Raw genomic sequence first — 13,411 nt, forward strand, 5'->3', positions numbered from 1 at the left:
CGGAAAGCATGAGGGACATGGCCGATGGGTCAGGGACATGTGACAGTGTGAGATGTCACTTTGTGATGAACTACATGAGGACCGCGCACAAAGGCGCAGGGAGAGGCAGTGCATGCAACAGCAGACAAGGGGCATGCACCGTCTTGCAACAGCGACTTCACTGCTGTGTCGCCGTTCTGTTGCAATGCAGGAGGGGCTGGTGCACTGCTGCACAGATCTCACAAGGGGGATGGGGAGAGTCACTACAGCAATGGAAGTGCTGCTGACTAACCAGTCAACCACCACAGGAGGTGAAGGTTTAGGGGACACAGACATCACCAGTAGCAGAAGCAGCACCCCTATCCCGGAAATTCGGAGGAGCAGCAGACGCCAGAGTACCGGCGCTGGCACAGCAGACAAACAACAAAGCCAACCTCAGGCATCACGCAGTGCAGTGCAGTGCAGTGCATGGGCGCAGGCAGTGAGGCTGCCAAATTCGGTCGGACATGTGAGGGTGAGGTAACCTGCGTCCACCCAGTTGTGCTAGGCACACTTAGAATGTTACAATTGTGTCTTCAGACATTTAACGTAGTGCCAATTAAACTACGTTCATTGCATTTAAACCCTTGCTTTGTCTCTATACTTACTCAAAAGTAGTTGTGTGTGATCTCTGCCCGTCTCTGTCTGCCGTCTGTCGGTGTTGGTACTCCTACTGTGCTGCTGGTAGTGCCTGCTCATCGTCATGGTCTTCATAGTCCTCCAATTCCACCTCTGTGCCCTTCTTAGTTGCGAGGTTGTGCAACATTGCACAGGTTGCAATGATCTTACAGCATATTACTGGTGAGTACTGCCGTGCCCCACCACTTTTGTGGAGGCAGTGGAACCTGCTCTTCAGGAGGCCAAAGGTGCGCTCCACTATGTTACGGGTTGGCTTATGTGCCACATTGTATCGTTTCTGGCTGGGGGGTTGTGGGGTTGTGCTAGGGTGTCAGGACGAAGGAACGGAGGGCATATGCACAATCCCCTAATGTGAAAAGTGAAAACCATTACTCACGGGCACACATTAACATACGTCTGCATTATCTATCAAGGGAGTGTCACACAGTAATTTACCTAGCAGGTATCCTTCGCCAAATTCCCCCGCTGTCAGGCGGGTGTAGATCCCACTGTTTTGGAAGATGTAGGAGTCGTGGGTGCTTCCTGGGTACCTGGCCACTATATCTGTGATCATGTACTTGGCATCACAGATTACTAGTACATTTATTGTGTGTGATGACTTCCTGTTCCTGTATATGTACTCATTGGCAGCAGGTGGGCATATTGGGATGTGGGTGCCATCAATGCAGCCAATCACGTGTGGAAAATTTGCCATTAGGTAAAAGTCAGTCTTGGTCCTGAGCAGGTCCGCATCAGTATCTGGGAAGTGGATGTAATGCTCCATTCTTTGCATCATGGCATTCTGGAACTTTCTGAAGAAACGGGACAAGCAGCTCTGGGACACCCCACCTACCGCAGCAACAACACTCTGGTAACTCCCAGATGCAAGCAGGTGTATGCTACAGAGCACCTGCACATGGGGTGGGATGGCGTGGGCCCTTGGTGTTGGGTGCTCCAGGAGTGGGTGCAGGTCCCTGATCAGGTCCAAGATGGTTTGGGGGTGCAGTCTGTACCTTTGCAGTATCTCTGGCTCTGTCAGTTGGAAGAGTGCGATCCTCTGCCTGTAGACCTGCTCCTCCCTTCTCCATTCCCTCTCTCCTGCTGCCTGTAGCCGTAGCCGCCTTGCTATGACGTAGAATGCCACCATTCTGGTTACACTGTTGCATTTTGGGGCCCTATTTTATAGCCTGCACCTGGTTACCACCTGCTTTCAATCCATGCTAAATACCGACTCTTAAATACCGAATTTGCAGCGCAATCGGTATTTTAGGGGTCACCTACATCTCAAGGGTGTTACTTTTTCCATTTCTTATTTTCCGAATCGGTATATTTACCGATTCGGAACATTTACCGATTCGGAATATTTTCCGATTCGGTACATTTACCGATTCGGAACATTTACCGATTCGGAATACTTTCCGATTCGGTAAATCTACCGACTCGGAATTTTTACCGATTCGGGAGTTTTTGGAAGCCCTACATCTCAATGTCCAAATACCGGTCGGTAAAGGCCGAAATTCTGTAAATTCGTCCGTTACCGACCGGTATTTGGCTACCTACATGTGGCCCTAAGTCTTTTAAAAGGTTAAAGTTTGGATTTTTGCCCGCCATTCTAAAGAGAGTTGGAAAAACCTTTGGGAGGTCCATGTTTGGGCCCTGAATTTTTCACTTTGGGAGCTCTTTGATGGTTAACTGTATGTGTTCCCCCTGAAGCACTGGTTCATAATTGGAACTTAGGCCATCACCATTTGGTTCTTTTGAGGGGAAGGGAGATGTGGGAGTTGTGTTGTTTGACAGGTTACAGCTTATAGAATTGTCTTCTCTGAAGACGGTTTTGAAGTGGCTTATCCATGTTCCATACATGTTAGCTTCCAGAAGGAACATCCTCACACATCAATATGCGTGGTAAAGACATGCATCTGTCTTTACCATGCATTTTAGAAATAATTATTTGGGTTTGCGTTAAATTTATATTCCATTTAATGAGTCATACAATAATCATTTGAAATGAAAAATTGATTAATATGTGTCCGGATGTATGGGTTATAGGGATATTGAGTGGGGAAAGGTAATAATACTTAGATATTAACTATTAAAACCTGGCTATTAAGTGTTACGTTTTATTTATTATTAAACTAAAAGATTAAATGAATTGAAAACAATTAGGCTATGTTTTAGGCATGGAATGCAAGGGAAACAGGGATATTGGGTGGGGAAATGTATTAATAATAAGGTATTAACTAATAGTACCCGGAAAGTAATTTTTAATTTTAATTTAATCTTAAATACATTCAAAATAAAATGTTGGATACGTTTTAGACAAGAGTGATTCAAACGACACAGAGGTATTGGGTAGGGAAGTGTATTCATACTCTGGTATACTCAGGTATTAACTTTGAATACTTTCGTATTCATGTTGAAGTTTAATTTATTATTAAGTGTAATGATTAAATAAATTAAAATAAAATGTATGATACATTTAGGCATGGGATGCAAGGGACAAAGGTGTATAATACTCAGATATTAACTATTAATACCTGGTTATTTATTGTTTAAATAATACTGTTTAAAAGTGGACAAAATATATTTAATATAATCACCAAAAGGTAACATACCTTTATAATAATTATAACGTTAAAAAACATTAGCAAATTTTATTTACTTTTAATTATCTTAAATAAAAATTCAAACCAAATTGTTAGGGAAGTAATATAATTTTAATAACAGTAGAAACAATTTTAATAAACATCTAAATAATTCTGTATTAATATAAACATATATATTTATTAAACAAAATACATGGGTAATTTTATGCATTTTGTTTTACATTATAAAATGTATTCAAATATTTTCGCAGTTTCACTTTGATTTCAATTGTCATTTTTCAGCTTCAAATCTTGATTGTGCATCTGTTTCTACATTTGGTTGAGCGTCGCAGGCAAGATCGGAAGCACTGAGGAAATGCGGCCAGGTCAGATTAATCTACTTTAAAAAAAATAACATATAGGTTGGTCATTTTATTTTAGGGAGAGAGGAGGAGAGGTAGCTTGTAGTAAAATGATGTTTAGATTTATGATAAGTTACATTTAACCATTTTTACATTCTCATACAGGCAGTGTTTGTAAGAGTATGTCGCTAATATTAGATTAAAATAAAAACTTTACATTAGAAATACATCTTTATAAACCTAAATTAAAAATAACCATTTAAAAATGTTTGATGTTGCTTTTTTGAGAGGTGTTTAACTTTCAGTGAGGAAGACAGCAGAGACTTTCTAGTAAAATGAATTCAATCTAATTTTTTGGATTACTTAAAACATTTTTTTTTTTAATAACTTTATTTTTGGATTTTATCAATGCAAGTAGACAACATTACAGTACATCAGGGTATGACACCCATTGCCTCCCACCAGAGACCAACAGGCACATTCTAAAACCAAAGCATATAGCCCCAGCATGTGTATTTGATATTCCACCAGCAAACACCCAGGACAGAAGTGGAGTACCTGCCCCCGGTCTATGTATGCCCGTGGTGCTGTAGCCAACAATAAACATGTCTTCCCCCTAGCCGCACCTGTCTAACCACCCCTCCCAACCCGCCCACCCTAGCCCAACACCCCCCCAACCCCACCCCAAAACCTGGAACCGGTGTGCCATGCGCCATGGAAATACCATGGATTACCTATCTTGCGACCCTTCTGCGAGAGTCGCAGCCTCTGTGAGTCTGAGCAGTCGCAGATACTTAGGGCAAGTCACTTCATTAAATTCTTGCGCCAGCAGCAAGATGATCGGTCGCCATACCTCCCAGAAGGAGGCTGTCGAGGCCGTGAGGGTGGCTTGCATACGCTCAATGCCAGTAACGTACCACAACTTATGCAACCACCCCGTATGCGAGGGCCTTGTCTTGGAGCCCTAGAGAAATAAGATGTGATGTACAGCTGCACCCAGAGCTATCCCCATTTGTTTCCCCATACAGATTTAAGTGGAAAGGTGAGTGCGTTAGGTAATCCTAGGAGGGTGTAGGCAGTGAAGCGAGGAATCTCTGTTTCAAAATAGGAGTCTACATCTGTAAGAACTCAGTCCCAAAACCCCTGCACCTTCCTGCACTCCCAAAGTAGATGAGTCAAGGTACCAGTTTCCCCACAACCCCTCCAACACTCAGAGCTACGCTCTGGATTAATTTGGTGCAGACGAGCCGGCGTCAGATGCCAATAGGTGGCCACCTTGACCGCCACTTCCCTACTCCCAACGTTCCGTGCCGTGTGGTGAGCTCTGTAATAGATCTGTTGCCAGCCCTTTAGCAAAAGACTACGGCCCAGTTCCGCTTCCCTTCGGCGTTGGCCCGCCGACTTCTCCTGCAGCGCCGGGGGGAGCAGCATAGGGTACAGTTCAGAGATCATTTTGCAATCTGAGTGCTTGGTGCGATCTGAGTGCTTGGAGAGGAGCCATTTCTCGAAGGTCGTAAGTTTACGGCTAACCCCAGGGGAAGATCAAAAAGGTGACCCGCCGATCTGCAGGGCGATGCACGCCACTGAGGGAAAGCACGCAATCGGTGCCCGGAGGGAAGTCCGGATTATCAAAAAGAGGAGTAAGAGGTGAGGGGAAAGACGTGAGATTTCTTTGCAAGGCGAACGAGTCCCACACCTTCAGCGCTGATTGGGTTATCAGAGATTTCTGTATGTATGAGGGGCGGTTGGTTGACTTCAAGAAAGGAACGTTCCACAGGGGTCGGCGGGCCATAGCCCTATCCTGAAAGAGCCACAGTTTTTTTGATTCTGGTCTGCTCCATTCTACTAGATAGCGGAGTTGGGCAGCTTTGTAGTATGTCACAAGATGAGGGATCCCAAGACAACCCTCCCCCGGGGGACGGGAAGCAAAGTCACGGTGAAGCCTCGGTCGTTTCCCGCCCCATATAAAATGCTGGATCTCAGACTGTAGCACACGTATGTAGCGTAGGGGAGGCTTTACCGGTATCGTTTGTAAAACATACAGTATTTTGGGCAATATGGACATCTTTACTGCAGCTACCCTGCCCAACAGCAGTAAAGGGTACGTTCTCCAGGGCTGCAGAGCGGGGGTCACCTGAAGGGTGAATTTAGTGTAATTGCGGGTAAGCATGGAGCTACTAGACGGGGTTAATGTGATTCCAAGGTAGGGGATTTCACCCTGAATCCTCACTCCCCCCATCTCCTGGAAGACATCTGCTGGGGCACCCTCATGGAGGCCCAGGGGCAAAAGCATGGACTTCCCCACATTGACCTTAAAACCTGATACCCTGCCAAATTCTTCAAGCTCTCTCAAAAAAGCAGGAACAGACCGTCGGGGGGAGGTGAGCTTCGCCAAGATATCGTCGGCGTATAAGCTAACTGTGTGCTGTCCCCCCCCCCCGAAAGGGATGCAGAGTATTTGAGGGTTGTCCCTGATGCGCTGCGCTAAGGGTTCGACGTACAACGCAAAGAGCAGGCGGGAAAGGGGACACCCCTGTCTTGTGCCCCGCCGAATCTCAAAAGGTTTGGAGCACGATCCGTTAACCCGGATCGTCGCCCTAGGTCTGTCGTAACAGCTCGCCACCCAAGCCCGGAAGTGCTCTCCCACCCCAAAATGGGCTAATGTTTTATCCAGGAACCCCCAATCCACCCGATCGAATGCTTTCTCGGCATCGATCGAAAGCAATGTAGCGTCTAGTCCCACATAATAGGCCTTATCTATTAGATGCAGGATTCTTTTGGTGTTGTCGCTGCTTTGCCTGTTGGGAATAAAGCCCCGACTGGTCAGGCTCAATTATAACTGGGAGGAGCGGGCCCACTCTCGCTGCTAAAACTCCAGTGAATTATTTCAAATCGATGTTCAGGAGGGAGATCGGCCTATATGCCGTGCATTGGGTGGGATCCTTCCCAGGCTTAGGAAGGACAACGACGTCAGCTTCCAACATTTCTGCCGGAATCGAACCCGGCCCCATAAAGGAATTGAACAAGCGGGTCAACACAGGCGCCAAAGTCTGGCAAAAGGTCTTATAAGAGCCCGCGGAGAACGCGTCTGGGCCTCGAGATTTCAACGGTTTGAGGTGCGCTATTGCACTGATCACCTCTTCCACCCTAATGGGAGCATCCAGCGCCGCAGCTCCGGAAGCATTGAGAGCCATGATGGGGGCTCGGCCAAGGTATTCCTCCCCTGCTCCGTCAACGGTGGGGGTCACTGCTGTACACGGAGGCGTAGAACGCCCGGAAGGCTTCTGCAATCTGTTCATCCCCTTCGACCATAATCCCATCTGAGGTATGGACAGCCGCTACCCTGGAGCGCTCTGCTCGCGCCCTTCGTTTGCTGGCAAGGAGCTTCCCTGTCCTGTCACTGCCTATATAATAGGAGTGTTTAAGACGGAGGGCGGCATACTCCGCCCGGTCGAGATCCAAACTTGCCAACTGAGTTCTGGCTGCTTTGAGATGTCGCCACATACGTGGGGCCCCAGTCCTGCTGTGAACACGCTCCAGTTCCAGCACCTTGGCTGTCAGCTCCTCCCACTTTTCCTTATGCACGCGGTTGTCAGCTGCGGAGAGCACGATGAGCTCGCCCCTCACCACAGCTTTAAGGGCCCCCCAAAGTGCAGTCAATGGAGTGCCCTCGGTATCATTTGTCGCTAAGTAATCCATCAGGCATTTCCACATTTGCCGGCAGGCGTCCGGTCGCTGCAGCAGTGACTCCCGTAGACGTCACTTCCCTTTTCTCTGACTCACCGAGCGCCAGTCAATAGTCAGCTTAATCGCGTCATGATCTGACAGTGCCGCTGGGATGATGTCAACCAACCTGACTAGGGAATTGAGTTCAGATGACCCTATAAAGTGGTCAAGGCGAGCATAGGTATGGTGGACATGGGAATAAAAGGAGTATTGCGTGCTATGTGGATGGGCTACCCTCCAGACATCTACCAGCCCCCTATCACGGAGCCAATCAACCCCCTCCTTAGAAAGAACCCCGGTAGCCCCCTGCCTGTGCACTGACCTGTGCTTGTCTGGGTCCATGACTATGTTGAGGTCCCCTCCCAATAAGACCCGCCTATCGTGATGACGGAGGGTATCCGAGAGTGAGTCGACGAGAAATGGCTCTTGTCCAGAGTTAGGGGCATAGACGGAACCTATAACTACAGAAGTGTCCCCAACCCAAAGTCTGTATACCAAAAGCCTACCTTTCACGTCCGCCACCTTGTCCCCAACCTTCCCCTGAAAGTGTCATGCAAGGATTATGGCTACCCCCCTCGCTTGTCTGGCCCGGAGGAATAGAGCTGCTGGGAAAAAGGCTCGGGATCTCATTCTATGCCAGTCCTTAGGCAGTAAGTGTGTCTCCTGTAATAGGCAGATAGAGGCCTCTGAATTCTCTAGGTAGCTCAGGATCGCTCCCCCCTTAATTGGGTTCTTCAACCCCTTTACGTTAAGTGATAAAACCTGAGTCATCAGAAGGGATCTGGGTCTGGCTCTGATGTATAGCGTCTCCCTGGCAGGGAAAGAAACTGCAAGCTGCGCCTGTGTGGGTCTCTCCGATGCAGAAGCTCCATGGCACTCAATCTCCAACACCCACTCTCACCCCAGACTGCACACCGGTTCCACCCTCCCACCCACCAGCCCCATCCCAACCCCGCCCCATCCTCCCTCCTGCCCCGACCCCCCTGAAACAACAACCTGCCACCTCCCCCCTCCCTAACCCCAAAAAAGCTGCCCCAACCAGTCACCATTGTCCAATGCCTGAAGTCCACAAGTACCGGCATTTGGAATGTAGAAAGAATGAGGGTCAACGTGGGATCGTGGCAACCACGCTCCCCCTCATCCCCCCAGCCGGCTTAATCATCATGCTGTGCACACCCGGGTTGCTATAGTACAGTCCCTCAATAGGGTAAGTATCTCGCTTCACCGCCTCCAGAGCCGCTTCTCTTTCCTGAGTCGACTCCAGAGTGTCCAGCTTCATGACAGTTTTGGGAGGGCGCCGGCGTTCCACTGTCTGCCAGCCATCCCGCGACGGTCACTGTGTTGGAGTGGGGGAGGACTCGCGGCTCCGCCTTTCGATGCCCAGAAGGTCGCAGGTTTCTTGAAGGGATCTCAGCTGCTGTAACTTGCCATTCCACTTAAAAATAATGCGAAAGGGGTGTCCCCATGAGTATGGCACGCCTTTATCTCTCAAATAAGATGTCACTTCCTTAAAGACTTTTTGCTTTTGTAAAGTTATGGAGGCAAGGTCCTGATAGAGGGCTACAGGATGACCCTGATAGTCGAGAGGCTGTTTCTTCCTGGCTTCCTGCAGAATACGCTCTTTATTAGGAAGTCCGTAAAGAAAGCCAGAATGTCTGGAGGCGGGGCCGGCGCTCGCCTATCCAGGCCTACCCGGTGTGCCCGTTCAATGCGTATTTCGAAGTCGGCCGCCTCACTTAAAATGTCCCTGAAGAGGCCTTGGAGATAGCCCGCCATGTCCGACCCCTCTTCTCGTGACGGGATTCCACGTCCGCGAATGTTGTTGCACCAAGACCTGTTTTCCAGGTCCTCGGCGTGTGCTTGAAGGTCCAAGTGTTGATCCTTTAGTCAAATGATTTACTGTTGCAAAGACTCGATTTCCTCGCAGGTGGAATGTGCACTCTCTTCAACAGCGACGACACACTCCCCCAGACCATCAACGTCACTGCGGATTTCTTTGATCTCACCTGCTATGTCTTGCTTTAGTGACCTACAGTCTACCCGGAGGGTGTTGAACAGTGTCTCTAGGTACTCTCTCATGACCGGGTTCTCTGAGGGCGTCAGGACCTGCGATGGCCATGCTGTCATCGGGGACGAACACCTGTCTTCCCCTGTGGAGGGTGATTTGGTGAACATGTCCTTGAGGGATCGCTCCCCCTTCTTCCTTGTGTTAGTCATGAACCGCCCGTGCCTCGGCGAGTGGAGAGCACTTAGGCCTCTCTGCTGGGTGTCCTCTTGGTAGTGCTTCTATAGTGCTGGACACCCTAGTGCATGTGGGAGCACCGTTGACCTTTTGTGCCAGACGACGCTCATCTGCGGGCCCCCGGGCCCTTAGGCTAGCTCGATGGCCCTGCAAGAGAGAGGTCAGATGTTGCGTCGGAGTGCTACGGTGGGGGCAGGGTACCCCCTCCTGATCTATGGGTCCCAAGCGAAGTGTTTCAGCAGAAGTGGAGGACAGGCCCTCTGTGTCTCCCCGCCACTGGGCCTCCGGCCCCCGGCTCTCCCAATCCTCGGCCGGGAAAGCCGCTGCCTCTGCCTCTCAGGGCCCTCCCCTCTGACCCTCTGGCAATCACGGGCTGAAGAGTTGGAGCCCTTCTTCTCCTCTTCTGTGGGTGAACCGTCCTCACGTGGAAGCGGGGCCCCTGCCGTACCAGATCACAAGGGGGCCCAAGCTCAGCCAAAAGTCGGGGCTGCCCGAGGTCTCGAGCACCGTCCCAGTCCTGTACTATGGCCTCTCGGCTGCTCCCAGGCCTTGCAAAACACTCAGCCCCACTAGCGGTGCAGCGGGAGCAGGGCCGAGTCCCCCGATGGCCCCCGCCGATCGCTACTCACCTCAGAATGCAGAAATGCTTCCCGGGGCCGGACTCCGCCGCCGCCGCTGTCCTCCGAATCCAGGGCCGACAGGCCCAGGTGCCCCAGTGTCTGATTTCGCGCCTCCTCTAGCGGGGCTATCCGCCCGCCCCGCTCTCCGGCGCCGAGCTCTGCTCGCCTCTGTTTGGGTGCTGCTATCCGCTCACTGCGCTGTACCTTCTGCAGCCCCGGGGATGCAGTGCAGGGTCCAGCGCCCGTCCGCTTCCAGGGGGCACACCGGGGCCGCCGATCGGGCCCGGGTCCGAAGGCCCAGACCCCGGGGCTCGATTTTCACGACCCCTGCAGCGGGCCCCTCTCCTGCCATTAGTCGCGCTCCAGGACCGCCGCCACACCTCACTACTGCTGTTCCGCTCCTCAGGCATCTCCCGGCCAACAGCGACCGGCCGCGCCGACTTCTCCTCAGCCACAGGGCCCCCCGGGGGGACTAGGCGCACCGTCCCCGGCACCCAGCTCACGCAGCCGCCATTTCGCGGCGGCCGGCTTCGATCCGCCGGGTCTCTTCACCAAGTGTCTCGGGAGCCTCAGAACTTCTGGAAGTGCTCGTCTCCTGTTTCTGCGCAGCCCCCGGCTCGGTTTTCTGCAAAACCAGGGTATAATAGCACAAAAACGGCCGGAACGGGGAACTCAGAGCGGGGAGCATCGAGGGTTTTCTGCATCCTAGGTCGCCATCTTAGCCACGCCCCACTTAAAACATTTTTAAGGAAAATGTTTGGGTTTCCTTGGTTTTAAATGGATGTTTCTTTTTGGTGCAAAGAGGATGGATTTTGGAGTTCGGATTCTATTTACCTGTACTAAATTGTCAGATTATCAACGACTGTTGGTGAATGGATCATTAAATGTATCACAGACAGTTGAAAAAAGAAGACATCTGCAGGTAGTGCATTTTAAAATAAATGTAATGTACAATTTAAAAAATGCCAACTTCATTAAAAGATTCTGTAAAAGCAGGAGAATAATGCACTTGAAAACCTATTACAATTAATAGTTTAGGATGCGAACAATGCTTTCCAGTACTCTGTACCTCCCAACACAGAAAACTGTTGGATTTTGTCTAATAATCGTTTAGACGTTTCTTTACTTTTGTTTTTGTTTAGAAACCTGAAGAATCATACAACCAGTGAAAGATTATGCCCATCTCATATCCTGAAAATGTTGTTTTAAAAAAAAAAAAATCCAGGAAATGATACAGGTTATGTTGCTGTTTGCCAATTAAACTGTGAAAGAAGTTATGACAGCCCTTAATGGTATTATTTCTTTTTGCACCTACCACTAAGCAGATTGAGTAGCACTTCCACCTTTCAATATCGACTTGCTTAGATGACCAATTCATGAATTTTCTAAATAATTTAAAAGGGTATCCAATTTTTCCTCATTTTGAGTAAAGAATCAAAATTATACAATCACTCTGCAACACGTGATACACACATTCAGGAGGCACAAACACAAAGCTGTTAGTTTTCTATGTTCAAAATTTCATTTACAGTTAGATATGTATACTTAGCTAAGAAATCTTTTCATTTTTGTCCACTATGTCAGGGAAAAGTAAAAAACAAATCCTTAAATTTCGGCATTTGGAAACAGTTTAAATTGTGTTAATCATCTATAATTCAAAGTTAATTATTATTTTCCTAGGATGTTTGTTTATTGTTTTAGATTTAACAACTGACATAAATACAGCATAGTCAAAGAATTGCTTGTCAGGGAGTAAACCATAAATTAGTAGGACAGTAGTGTGATTAATGTTAGCATTTATTGTGTAATTTTTTTTGAGTTTTCAAAAAACCTTTATTACAAAAACTTGCACATCGAGTTACAATATATGCAGGTGGAAAGTCCGCATTCGAAAGGGAGAACCACATCTGTTACATACATTGTAGGGACAACCGTACTTAAGCATCGCCTTACATTACACAGAACAAAGTAGCGTGTAATGAAGCATGAAGGACAGTGGGGAGCACCCGTGAGAGGCAAAGTGCTGGTAGAAAGGGATGCAGGGTATCAGTAGGGTGTGCGGATGAAGAGGTTGCACCTCACGAGCCATCCGCGGCGGCCGCCACAGGCGAAGTGCCCACGGGGAGTGCGGGAGAGGCCGCGGAGGGCGCAGAAAGGGCGCAGAAAGTAGGAAACAAGAGGGGCCCAAATGTCTAGCAGACTGCTGGTTGCAGGCACCAAATCCCATAATTCTGATAAAAGTGTCTGACAATGCATAGCATCTTCCAGCCAAGCGCTAACCTTGGGCACAGACCCACGACCCCAATGCATGGAGACCCTGTGCCGCGCGAGAACAAGCAACATAGCAATCAGCCGGCGAAGGCATTTGGACAGTATTTCACCAAGCCAAGGAGGCAAAGCAGTGGGTCTGGCATGACAGGTGTGGAGGTGATCGCAGTGATAGCGGCGCACACATCGCACCAGTACTAGGTGAGAGAAGTCTGCAGCAGGAGCAGAGCACCGTAAACATCTGTCGCTGGGGATGAGGTCCATTTTGTGCAGCTGAGCAGGGGGGCGGTACAATCTATGCAAATATTTAAAATGTATGAGGAGCAGGCGGTAGTTAGGGGACAGACGTTTGGTTTGATTGCAGCAGTACAACCAGACCTCCTGAGTGAAATCGGCCCCCAGGTCCACACCCCAAGCTACGCAGGCGCGGTCAGCAGAGATCGGAGATGCTCGCAGCGTGAGGGCGTAAATCTTGGTGACCAGCTTACGAGGAGAGCTTCATGTGTATGCAAAGTCAAGGACAGCCATCATGGGTGGGGGCTGTGGAAACGTAGGGTGGAGCTCCCTGCAAGAGGCTCTGAGTTAGTAAAACAGCAGAGTGTCCATGTGGCCGGAGTCAGCAGCAAGGGAGAAGAAGGTGTTGTTAGGGCAAAGGTCCAACACCTTGGCCAGCCCCAAATGAGTCACGCGTTTAACCATTCCGACAGTCTACAAAGAGGGGAATAACAGATTTTGCTCAATAGGCATGGCGTTTGTGGAGAGCATGCTAGAGCCGGTGTATCTCCGGACTCCGTCCCAGGCCCAACGCAAGGTCTCCTCCATGTCGACTTCGACGCACGGGGGTTTTGCAGGGACAAAGAGAGCAGTCAGAAGCAGCCAGGGGGCAGCAAGTTCGGCCTTCACCGCCACATGGGGCTGGAAGGCATCAGGTGCAGCCAGAAGTGGAGGAAGCTGGCGTGGCTGCTAAGGGCG

This window comes from Lissotriton helveticus, chromosome 3_1 (genome assembly GCF_964261635.1).
Source record: "Lissotriton helveticus chromosome 3_1, aLisHel1.1, whole genome shotgun sequence".
NCBI classification, from domain to species: Eukaryota; Metazoa; Chordata; class Amphibia; order Caudata; family Salamandridae; genus Lissotriton; species Lissotriton helveticus.